The sequence below is a fragment of the Crocuta crocuta genome, unplaced genomic scaffold (genome assembly GCF_008692635.1).
Source record: "Crocuta crocuta isolate KB4526 unplaced genomic scaffold, BGI_CrCroc_1.0 scaffold299, whole genome shotgun sequence".
Taxonomy (NCBI): domain Eukaryota; kingdom Metazoa; phylum Chordata; class Mammalia; order Carnivora; family Hyaenidae; genus Crocuta; species Crocuta crocuta.
The window spans coordinates 6,237,263-6,250,237 of NW_027532747.1; positions in this window are offsets into that span (position 1 = coordinate 6,237,263).

The window sequence follows — 12,975 nt, forward strand, 5'->3', positions numbered from 1 at the left end:
CCCCCTCCACGCCTTCCCCCTGCGCCCCAGCCACCTGCCGCATAGTTTCTGCCCTTCATCTGGTGACCCTCTCCGGGCCCCTCAGGGCCTTTACACTCCTCATCCTTCCTTCTGGAATGTTCTTCCTGAGATCTTGGTGTAGCTGCCTTCTCATCAAAAGCTACTCCCCTCAGAGAGCCACCCTGACTCCCCAGGCCGCCTGGTACTTTCTCCACGAACCGCGTGTCATCTTCACAGAGCTCTGCGGTTTCTGACTTTGTCTCACTTACCTGTCGGCAGATGTGTTTGCCTGGCGCATGAGAACGGGAGCCCTTTGAGGGCACGGTACCACCTCATGCGTCCACAGCCGAGGCCCACGGCACATCTGCACTAGGGTTTCGGTGCCCAGAGCGATGCGTGGAATAAATAACGAATGGTTCATGGGTTCACTCTGGAGCCACAAGGTGTGTGTACAGATCATGGCTGCATAGGAGGGATGGGTGGGCTGGACGGGCCTCGCAGGGCTCCCTGGGGGGCTGGCACGGGGCGGGGGGCGGGGTCATGGAGGTTAACAAGGCCCAGGGACCTGCCGGAGCTGTCAGGGCTCTGCTCTCCCTCAGGGCCGGAGAATGAGGGCAGCCACTCAGAACAGAAGGAAGTGCGTCCATAAAATCCTGTCTCCGGCGGCCCCCGGATGCTAAGACTCTTGAGCTATGAGAACCCACTTCACAGGTAGGACTTCGCCCAACAACGTTCCAGAAAAGGAGTATCAGCGATTGGGAGGCACAGTCCAGATAATCTCCTGCTCCTCACCAGATGTGGCAAATTGACTCAAAGAGTTCAATACTTACTGATGCTTACAGCATGTCTGCGCTAATTAAAGAACATGGTTGGAGCGGCTCAAATCCAGCAGAATCGCCTCACAGACGCAGTCAGGCGATCTGTATCTGGAGTCAGATCGCAGGCTTCCGGGGCCATCAGCCTGGGACAGGGCTCTTTGAGGGCAGGGCCAGGAGGGAAATGGGGACAGGCACGGGGGCTCACAGGAGACTCTCCGTGCGGGGCCGGATGGATAGTGGGGAACGGCAGGTGAGGGAGCCCTGGGGTCGATGGCCCTGAATTGAATCACTGAGCAAGCTTTTGGACTTCTCTGAGCCTCAGTTTTGCCATCTGTAAGGTGGGGTTACTCACTCTTGGATTGCCCGACAGGCAGACAAAGCTGGGGGCTTCAGGCGGGTATCCAAACAAGGCAAGTAGAGGGGCAGAGAGTTTAATATTTCATATTTTTAAAGTTTATTTATTTTGAGAAGGTGGAGGGGCAGAGAGAGAGAGAAAGAGAGAGAGAGTAGGGGAAGGGCAGAGAGAGAGAGAGAAGAAGAGAGAGAATCCAGGGCAGGCTCTGAGCTGTCAGAGCCGGACGCGGGGCTTGAACTCACAAACCCTGAGATCACGACCTGAGCCGAAGTCAGATGCTTAACCGACTGAGCCACTCAGGCGCCCCGTCGGTTTAGTATTGTAAATAGAGAGGTGCCCCAGTCAGCAGCGACACGTGAGACTTTCTTACACTGCTTGTGCTGATTTTAAGGCGACCCTCTTGCACTTTGCTTGACACACAAGAGATTCTCAATGTTCCTGCTTCCCGTGTGTCCTTCCTTCTCAGAGGTGAGGCGGGACGAGGCCAGAGACAGACCAGCCTGACCCTTCAGCCCGGGGTTCTGTGACATCTTCTGGAGGACACAAGCCACGTCCTCTGTGTCCTGCACCCCTGGAGAGCACATGCATGGCCGTGGGCCTGGAGATGCAGCTGTGAAGAGGGGTCCTGCCCTGGGGGCCCCGTGCGGACGACGCTAAGTCAATGAGCAGATGAATCGGCTGTCTGCGCGGTGACTGGTGTCAGCATCCCAGGCTCGAAAGTAGGAGAAGGGCAGGGAGAGAGGGAGTCGTGGGGGGCAGGGGGCCAAGGGCCACTTCCAATGAAGGGACATTTGAGGAGAGGAGACAAACAGCCCCCTGGGGATGCAGCTTTGCAGAAGGAAGAGCAAGCCTGGAGACCTTAGCAANGCCAGGGAGGGGACGCACTTTATCCTTTATTCTCGGGGGGAGGGGAGGGGCCTCTGGAGGCTTCTGAGCTGAGGAGTGGCAGACCGGACTGTGCCCTCGAAGGATCGCTCCGGCTGCTGTGTTAAGAATAGAGGGCCAGGGAGCAGGTGTGAATGGTGGAGAAGTCCTGACCATTTGGCCACAGCTCAAGGCAGAGACGACGGCGCCTTGCGGTGCGCGGTCACCAGATCTCTGTGGATTGCTCGCCGTGACCAAAGGCGAGGTCAGCCGGGAGCACAGGGAGTGTCGTGGCGCAGCTGGGCCAGCGGCCGTCTGCCGGGCCACCCGGTGACTTACCTGCCGGCTAGCCCACCGCATCTGGCACTAAGAGCAATTAGCATTTATTTATTAAGGGTCTCCTGGGTGCCCGGCACTCCCTGCTCAAATCGAACAAGGTCAGAACCAGAGCTGTGGGCAGGGGACTTCGTTTGTCCACTGTCCCCTCACAGCGATGGTGCCCTGTGCCCGGCAAGGGCAACGAAGTGGAAGAAGCTACGGATCTTACTCACGCTAGGGGTTTCAGCCCAGCCAGGAGAGAGCACAATGCCCCCCGGGATTGCTCTCCTGAGCAGCAGTAGCAGAAAACCCAACCAGAGCAGATTCAAGTGAGAAGGAGTGTTAGAGTCTAACGTCACCAGAGTGCGGGAGTGTGTCCAGCGTCAAGAGATGCTTGTAGGATGGCACAGAACCCCAGGACCTTGGGGACCAGGACGGGAAGGGGCGGATCCCCAGGAGGCCATTACCGGAAGTAGAGAAAGGGGGGCTGGGTGTCCACAAGCCGTCAAAGAAACCGCAGCAATCACCTGGACTGCGGGCCAAACTGCGAAATGTTATCTGAGACGTGGGGGGTGGGGGGAGAGGCTGATTCTGACTGTGTGATCGGCAAACAGTTACAGAAAGGGAGCACTTAGGCTGCATCTTAAAGGAGCATTTCTGGCCAGTAAGACAGGCAGGAAGCAAGCCATGCTAGACGGGGAATGGCAGGAGCCAAGGTGCAGAGGCGGGGGGAGACAGTGGATCGTAAAGGGCCCCTCATGTCTGTGTTGACTCCCTTTTGTAAGCAACAGACAGGAGCTGGAGGCTTGAAGACACAGGGACACTGCATTCTGTGCTTTAGAAAGATCGCTGGTGGCGGCATGAAGAGTGGACAGGCATGGAGGGCAGCCTGGAGGAGAACGCCATCAGAAACTCTGGCCAGGGGAGGAGACGCTAGATTCTAGAGGACTCAGGCACTGGGCTAAGCCCGGGAACTGTGTGGCGGGCAGAGGATTCCTCATAGAATATCCATTCTCCTCTTTACTTGCACATAGAAATTTAGTTTTGTTCAGGGCCGCACAATGCCTAGGGACAGCTTGCCTTTCCACATTGCAGGGAAAGGTGGCCATGCAAGCCTGTTATGACAGAATGATAGAAACAGAAGTCTACAAGGCAAAGTGATTGCTTCCTGTACTAAAAGGAATGCACTCAGGCGACATGAACCTTTGCCCTGCCTCTTTCCCTTTCTTTCTTCCCGCCTGGAATGTAGTTGCAATGCTTGGAGGTAGAGCAGCCCTCTTGTGACCGTGAGGATGAGAGCTTCCAGGTAAGGATGCTGGAACAGGAAACTTCAAGGAGTCTGGGATCTTGATGACTTTCTCCAACCAGTGCACCAGCCCCACACTGCCTACCTCCAGAATTTCATGTTACGTGACACAAATAGATGGTTCGTTGGCTAAGTCGCTGTGGTCAGATCATGATACATTATAGGTCAAGCCGATCTTAATGTCAGAAATGACTTCGGAGGCTTGAAGAACCAGGTGGAGATTGATGCCATTAGCTTCGATTGGGAACTGGTTGCGATTGGGAACTGGTTTGGAAGCATCAGTGTGGTAGGAAAGAGCCCGCCACCCCGAGCCAGCCCAGCCTGGGGCCGAGCGGCGTCCTGGGAAAACCTCTTATCTTACTCAACTTCTGGATCCCCAGCTGTGAAATGGGATTTGAGAGCCGAATGTATGAAGAAGACCAGAAACAACAGGTCCATTATAGAAGGTACCTGATACATGCTTCGGGGGCCCAGCAATTTACGGATTTCTCTTTGGGGTGTCAGGAAAGAGGACGCCAGCCTTGCTAGGGATCTAAAGTCAAGGTTAGAGGAGCCGGCACAAGAAAGGCATGGGGGACTGTGGCCCGCGTGTCCGGGCCCAGAGAGCCTCTCAGCCTCTCACGGGATGAGGAGGGCTCTGAGCCAGCAGCGGGGCCCGTGTGGGTCCCAAGGGATGAGCTGGCTGGGGGTGCGGGGCTGTTGCCCAGCACAAGTATGTTGAGGGAGAAATGACGTACAGACCAGACACAAAGATGACTAAATATGGGGTGGTCAGATGTGTGTGGGCTCATCCCCAGTATCACTTTCGTGCAGCAACATAAACTCTGAGGAGCAAGCACATGGGACTGACCACTAATGTGTTTATAACAGCTGCCGGGGGCGGGGGGGTGCGGAGGTGACTCGGATTCAGGCATTCCATGGGGTGACTCAGCTCGCACTCACCCCCTCCACTCACGGACACAAGGAGGCCGTGGGCAGCAGGCATCTGGGCCCCCATAGTTCGCAGAACCACGATCTCAGGGGGTCAGGGGATCCACGGGCCATAGGGGCCCCAGAAGTCATTGAGGCCACTACCTGCTGGGGTCAAGTGCCTGGCCCATTCTCTGTTCGGCCTCCTTCTCGGTACCTCCGGAGGCGGGGACCTCACCTCTCCAAGGACGCCCATCCGTGAGGACCCTGGGAGTGGGTCGCAGGTCTTGGTCAGCTCTCACCCTCGGAGCCTGGCAGTGTCAGGCCCAGAAATGCTTGTCCCATTCTCTCCCATTCAACTCCAGCCTTTCCTGAGGCTTCAGCTAAGCCGGGGGGTCTGAGACGAAGAAAGCCCAGCCCCGACCGGAGGGCCCCGGAGTCCAGAGAGGGAGGAGGGAAAGGAACAGGTGGCGACAATATCGTGCGAAGGGTACCCCCCGGGGGTCGTGCTGTGTGACAGCTGGGCGGGAACTCACGCAAGGGGCTCCCACCTGGGCTCGTGAGTGGGGGGCAGCATGTGGGAGCGCCTGCAGGCTGAGGCCGGAAGAGATCTCTCTGAGTCGTGTCACCTGGATAAGATTGGCTGGAGTCCCCACCTCTCACCCTGGGAGAAATTCAAAGCCTTTTCCAATATTTCTTGGGGGTTTAGGTTCCCATGGGTGCCTCTGGCCCCCAAGTCCTTGGTTCCACAGAATTCAATCCGTGGCTTATCCCCCCGCCCACATCCCACCTGTGTGTCAAACCTGACACGGACCCCAGGTTCCCTTGGTTTCCGCAAATGAATCAAAGGAGTCCAAGTTCACGCCACATGTGCACGTGCGTGCGTAGAAGATTCCCCTGAAGGTCTATGGGGAGAGGTGGGTGTGCATTGCAGCAACCCCCTGGGGGCCCTCTGGCCACCCTCTCCTGGGCGCTCCCTGGCTGCTTGGCCCCAAGTCCCAACTTATCACCATCCTGTGCGCATACGGCTCTGTCTTGCACATTCTACTTCTCCTCATCCCGCCTCTCTGCTGGTCCCCAGAGGGAGGGGACCTCCTCCACAGAGCAATGCCCTCCTCCACATGCACCTGTCCAAACCCCTCATGCCCAGCGGGACAAAATGAGATGTGTCCCAGAGCAGGATCGTTCCCCTTCAGGAGCAGGACATTTGCGCAGAAGAGCTCTCCGCTCGGGGATTTATTGCGCTCCTGGAATGAGCTCGAACCAGTCTCCCCTCGGGCCTTGCATACAACCAGCATGTCCCTCCTTCCCCGGGCAGAGGGCTGGGCCAGCATCACGTCCCCACTCTGCACCAGCCTCAAAGGGAAGCGACAGGCCAAGAACGAGACAAGAACCCTGGTTTCACGTGTTACGGATTCTTCCCACCCTGGTGGGTGGTCCAAGGTGCAAAGAGATTTGTCTGTGCGGCCCCTGTGGTCAGGGGTTGTGAGGCAGTCCGCTGTGGCAAGATTTGGTGTTAAAGGGATGAGATTTTGTGTGATCTGAGGGCATTTCTTTCTTTCTTTCTTTCTTTCTTTCTTTCTTTCTTTCTTTCTTTCTTTCTTTCTTTCTTTCTTTCTTTCTTTCTTTCTTTCCGTCCTTCCTTCCTTTCTTTCTCTTTCTTTTTTTTTTTTAATTTTATATATTTCTGAAAGAGAGAGAGTGAAGGAGGGGCAGGGAGAGAGCCCGAAAGAAAACCCCAAGCAGGCTCCATGTTGTCAGTGCAGAGCCCGATGCAGGGCTCGAACTCATGAACCATGAGATCATGAACTGAGCCGAAGTCAAGAGTCAGAAGGTTAACCAACTGACCCACCGCCCCTCAGAGGGCATTCCTTGAGAAAGCCTGTGGTTTGGGCTCTCATTTCCTTCTACCCCTCCTGTGACAGGCAACTGCTTACAACTCGGGTCAGAGAGGGAGTGTGGACAGACCGGAGGCTTCTAAGACCCTAGGAGTCTGCCTTTGGGTCTTCAAAGGCAGAGAAGCGAATCAGTCTTTCCGCAGCCCTATCATTCATGGCGTGCGCCCATGCCGACCCCATCAATTTCCTGACCCCTGGGGCCGCGCTGGGGTGGGGAGGGGGGGCTGGTAGGGACAGGAGAGGAAGCAATCTGCCCTTCCTTTCCTGCTGTCCCTCCCGGGCCCGAGGATATAAGCCATGTCCTTTCTGCTTTTCCCCAGGAACAAGGTGGAGATGGAAAGACCTCGAATAAGCAACGTGGCGTCTGGTCCTCATTTCTTCCGCGTTTCCCAAGGGACAAAAGAGCTCACCATTCTCTCTCCCTGGGGACACCAGGGGTCTGGAGAGGTGGGCGAGGGCTGGGCTTTGTGGCCAGCTCCCTCTTCCGGTCTGAAAACAAGGATCCTGGCTCAGAGAGCACTCTGCGAGATTGAGGTCAGGGACTCCCTTCAACTAATCTCCTCCTTCCTTATTCACATCTCGTTGCTAGTCGTCCCCCGCAAATCCAAGGGCTCGTCAGGGCCAGGAACTTCGCGCAGCTCACCTCCAAGCCTGTAGCACTCAGCCTGGGGCCGGCCCGCAGCGAATGTTCTGGAGATCCAGCAGGTGCAGGCGCCGTTCTGTGCGTGGACAGCAGCCACTCAGCCTCTGTGGACCCTGGTAAGTCGTGATCTCTCCAAGCCTCACCTGTAACGGGCTGAGACTGTCCACCCGGCAAGGCTGGCGGAGTGAGGGCGAGGGTCTCAGCGAGTGCACTGTTTTCCTAGTGCTGCGTAAGAAATCACCCCAAACGTAGCGGCTCAAAGCAAAACCCGTTAGTGGCCTCAGAGTTCTGTTCGTCAGAAGTCCAGACGTGCCAGCTGGCTCTGCCCGCCAGTTCTCACAAGACTGGGGCCGAGGGGTTTCAGCCACGCTGGGTTCTTGGCCGGAGGCTCTGGGAAAGAATTTGCTAGCAGACTCGTTCTCATTGTTGGCCGAACCAAGTTCCCTGCGGCCGTAAGAACAAGGTCCCCATCTCCTTGCAGGCTGTGAGCCAGCTCTTGCTCTTAGCGTCCGAGCCACCACACGCCTGGGCACGCGCCCCCTCCATCTCCAAGGATCAATGGTGCATGGAGTCCTTCTCACGCTTCTACTAGCACCGACTTCTTTGTTTGCCTCCGACTAGAGAAAACTCTCTTGAAAGAGCTCACTCGTTGGGGCCAGTCTTTCTCCCACCCCATCCCAGATAATCCCTGCAAAGTCCCTTCACAGCAGTACCTAGGTTAGTGTTGATTGAATAACAGGGGAATGGGATGGGAATCTGGGGCCATCTCTAGAATCTTGGTAATGTCAAGTGCCTGGAAAAATTGCTGGCGCACAGTAGGTGCTCAACCTCATCAGGGGGCTGGAAAGGTAGTCCTGCCGCTCACTGGGCTCATGTAGACCAGAGGTGCCCTGGCAGATATGGAGATTACCAGAAGTTGGAATGCACAAATTCCAATCATTGCTTGCCTGGATAAGGCAGCTTTTTTGTGACCATGAGGAAAAAGGCCAAGATCATTACAGAGACGAAGACCCTGACATCCGCTGGGCAGTGAACCCATACCAGCACCCCTGGGAAGTAATGAGGGTGGGAGTGGCAGGGTTTAATCAGAGGATTGACTTGGTCCAGTGGAATCTGAAAAAAAACCCCAGCATGGCTGCTGTGTGATGGATGGACTTCAGGGAAGAAGAGTGGAGTCTGAGAGACAAGTATGAGGTCACTGTGTAGTCCTGGTGACTTACACCAGGCTGAGTAACAGAGAAAGCAAGAGAAGTGGTGGATTCTAGATACTCTGCAGAGGAAGAGCAGTGGAATGTGCTGGAAGGCTGGACGTGATTTATAGGAAAGAGGGGAGACTAGACAGACCTGGGAAATCATGTGGGAGGGAGGCTGGATGAGGGCGGAGGGTGGAGATGCCTAAGGAAAATACAAGTGGAGGGCTCCAGCACGCAGGCATATGTGTGGCCCGGAGCACAGGGGACAGCTCAGAGAGGCCGTGATTCTCCCCACCAGCCAGCCTCTCCCAGAATTCCAGGAAGAGGGTTTACAATGTGCATTCTGGAAAGAGCGACGGGATGGCATGTTTAGTTTAGCAAGTGCCACAGATCACTTCTTCCCCTCCAGTCTGAAAGCTTCCCCCCAATTCAGGTCTAGTCCTTGAGGCCCAGAGAGGTCACCATTCACTCAGCGTCACAGGCCAGGTAAAGGCCATCCTAATCTGGCTGCTTCCCCCAGGGGCTCGTTCCCTTTCCATTTGTCCTTTACAAGGGTTAAATGTTGCTTCACTAACACATGAAGTTCACCTCTACACTGTAGGAAGGAACAGAGGGGATTTCTAGAGATGAGATTTCTGGAATTTTGTCCCATGCCCGAGAGATGACGTCCTCAGGGTCACAGGCTTGGCATCGGCAGTGCAGGGAAATTCTCATCACGTCGACACGCTCTTTCCCTCCTCAGAATATAGGATCTGGGAGGAGCAATGAGGAGTGGGGGTAGTTTGGAAGTCTAGAAGGGGAGCTGGCATTCACAGCCGTTGCGGTGCCCAAATGCCTGGCAGAGAGCTCCAGGTGAGCACTGGGTTACGGGGCAGCTGCTGCATGTATAGAACTCAATGCCGGGTGCTCCGACAGCCTCAGGGGCTTATAACCACGGTCCCCTCCCTCCAGGCAGTGGGGAGTGTTAGGAAGAGTCCCGACTGGAGAGGTCGGCAGCCTGGTTCCACCACTTACTAGCTGTGTGACTTCAGGCAAGCCACCTGACCTCTCTGAGCCTTGGTTTGCCAGCCATGAGGCAAAGACAATCATTCCTGCCGCACTGAATGGTTAGGAGTAACTAGCAAAGGGCCAGGTCGTGGAATGTGCCCAAAACAGCCATTTCTTCCTTCCCTCCTTCCCATCGGCTGTACGTGGCTGGGACAGCGACACTTGTGGTCTGACGCTTTCCCCAGGACCAGCCGCCGCAAGACACCACCCGTGGTTTCCATCGCAATGGTTACGAAGGTGCACGGGGGACACATGCTTCCAGCTTTGCTCTCGGGCCCACCCCCTGGATGTAAGGATGCTGCTGAGCCAGCCCCGGAGCCTCTGTCCTTGGACGCGGGCGTCCCAGAGATGACTCGGGTGTCACGTGGACCGCTGAGCCCCCATGCTGGGGAGAGAGACTCATACAACCTGACCCTCCCTCATCAGCAGCCCGGAAAGAAGCCGGTGCGAGGCCAGCACACGCGGCGTGGCCTATGCCTTTCCTCCAGTGATCCACCCGGCTTCCCCAAATCCGCTACGTTGTTTTCTGCCTCAGTGGCTTTGCACTATTCAGACCCTCTCTCAGAGCCCCCTTCCCACCTTTATTTAGCCAGAGAGCTCTGACAAGCCGTTATGAGGCAGCTAGGGCATCGGCTTCTCCAGAAACACCTTCCCTCAGCTGAAGAGTGGGCCGGGGCTTGCCCCCTGGGCTTCCGTGTCTCTGTACCAGCGACCTTGTCACTGCATTGTTTTAAAGTTGTCTAGTTCAGGGGCGCTTGGGTGGCTCAGCTGGTTGAGCATCTGACTTCGGCTCAGGTCATGATCTCACAATTCGTGGGTTTGAGCCCCACGTCAGTCTCTGTGCTGACAGTTCAGAACCTGGAGCCTGCTTCAGATTCTGTGTCTCCCTCTCTCTCTCTGCTCCTCCCCTGCTCATGCTCTCTGTCTCTCGCTCTCAAAGATAAATAAGCATTTAAAAAATATTTAAAGTTGTCTAGTTCAGGGGCACCTGGGTGGCTCAGTTGGTCATGACCTGACTTCTGCCCAGGTCATGATCTCAGGGTTCATGGGTTCAAGTCCCGCATAGGGTTCTGTGCTGACAGCTCAGAGCCTGGAGCCTGCTTTGGATTCTGTGTTTCCCTTCCTCCCTCTGTCCCTCCCCTGCTCATTCTCTCTCTCTCTCTCTCTCATACACACACACACACATACACACACACACACAAATAAATAAACATTCAAAAAATGTTTTAAATAAATAAGAAAATAAAATTGTTTCGTTCACACCGGGTAGCCTGCGGGCTCCTCTGCGCAAGGACAGGTCTGATTCAGCCCGCCCTGCATGCCTGGCCCAGGGCGAGGCACAAAATAGCCGCTCTGGAAATGTTCGCAGACATGAACCCAGCTGCACTTGGCCTGCTGAGGCTGAGATAGAGGCAGACGGGCTCGGTGGACTCCTCCCCCCTCGAGATTTAGCAACCTGCCAGTAAGGTTTATTTTTTATGCTTATGAAATTAAAGACAACTTGCAACGTTCAGGAAAGTATAAGGAGGAGAATGAGCAAGACTTCTCTCCACCCAAAGAGAGTTCCTGTTAATATTTGATTTTGTTTGCTTTCAGACTTGATTTCTAATGCATTGTTCCGTCTTCTATTATTTGGCAAGGCCGTAATCACTTATATGTATAACCCTGTAGACTCGTTTCCTCTGCTTATCGTCATTACATCATGAGCGTCTCTCGAGTTACTTGTAAATATCTTTTTTAAACAATTAACATAATCGTGCACCAGGTGGACGCGCCATTGTTTCCTGAACTGATCCCTGTTATTGGAAATGAAGGTTGCCTCCAGACTGTCAGTATTTATAAATAACGGCATGATGACTCAGCTGTATACACGGTGGGTTGTGCGTTTGGAGATGCAGGGCGCAGTCTACACGTCTTGGGATCTGCCGGACTGAGCCCTGGCCAGGCATCAACGCCAACAGCCACAGACACATCATGTTTGACCCAGACAGTACTGATCTGCTTTTCTTAACATGTTTTGATGTTTTTCTCTTAATATTTTTTTTAATGTTTGTCTCCTTTTTGGAGAGAGAGACAGAGTGTGAGCAGGGGAGGGGCAGAGAGAGAGGGAGACACAGAATCTGAAGCAGGTTCCAGGCTCCAAGCTGTCAGCACAGAGACCGACATGGGGCTCAAACTCATGAACAGCAAGATCATGACCTGAGTTGAAGTTGGAAGCTCAACCAATGGAGCCACCCAGGCGCCCTAATATTTATTTTTGTCTTTCAAAGAGAGAGAGAGAGAGAGAGAGAGCAAATAGGGGAGGGGCAGAGAGAGAACGAGACAAGATCTGAAGAGGGTTCTGTGCTGAGAACAGAGAGCCCGATATGGGGCTCGATCTCAGGAACCATGAGATCATGACCTCAGCCAAAGTTGGACACTTAATTGACTGTGCCACCAAGGCTCCCTGACCTGCTTTTTTTTTTTTTTAAGTGGAGAATTCACATCCAAATTCTATTTGACAGCTTCCTTTGCAGAGTCCAAAGACTGGGTGACCCTGGACCCACATTCCTGCATGGGAACACCTGAAGGAAGGGGGAAGGCCATCAGCTGGGCCAGGGGAGGGTGGGAGGTCTCTCTCCTTCACCCCAGGCTCCTACTCTCCACTGTCCCCCAAACACAGAGGCCATGTGATGGCTACCATCTACCGCCGTGCCTTGCTGGTGTCTTTCTCATGGAGAAGAGCGAGGTATTTCCCCAGACCTATACTTCTTTCAAAAGTGAGAAATGAAGGCCACACTGAAAGCGCTTTGCATCCTCATGAAACATAGCAGAGATCCTTTCCTTGGTGCAGGTGAAGACGGTTCCTGATGGTTACTATGAAAAGCAAGTATACCTTTGTAGAAAGAATACCACTAAAACAGACATTGTATGAAAGCTCATGACCAGCCTGGCAGGTTCCAGGGCTCCGGGCTGCTTCCTGCATTAGGGCTCTCTGCTAGGCACCTGCTCACACTTCCGCGGGCAGCCTGTCCAGACAGGATGCTCTGCCAGCCGGGAGGTTCTGCGCCGCCAGTGAGGACATCAGATACAAGAAGCTGTGAACAGTGAGGACGTGTACGTCTCATGTAAGTTGTGGTCCAGACACGGCAGGGTGGGGGGTGGGGAGTAGGGGAGAGCCTCGGGCACAGCTCAGTCCACGATAGGTGCTCTTGTCAGGGACCCGGGTTCCTTCCCGTCTCTCTGTTCAGCAGATGTCACCCCGAAGCTGGTCCATGTCCTGACCGCAAGATGGTGGCCAGTGACGACTGGTGGATGTGCCTGCCTATTCCCACTCATCAGATAAGACCGAGAAACCTCTTCCCTAACACCATGGATCCTTTCCTCCAGCCTGACCAGGCCAGCTTGGGACACAAGCCTGCCCTCTGCCAGATGGTGTCATCGCCGGGGCGTGCTGGGCGCTGAATGGTTGCATTAGCTGGGACAGGGGAATGGATCTTGGGGGCCAACCTCATGTCCACTGCAGGCACCTGCCTTGAGGCCTCCTGACTCTGCTCACCTCCGTTCTGGCTGTGATTTACATTTGCAGGGACTCGGGCTCAGCTCCTCATGAGCAAAGTCTCATATTGAAGCTGGTTCTCCCCA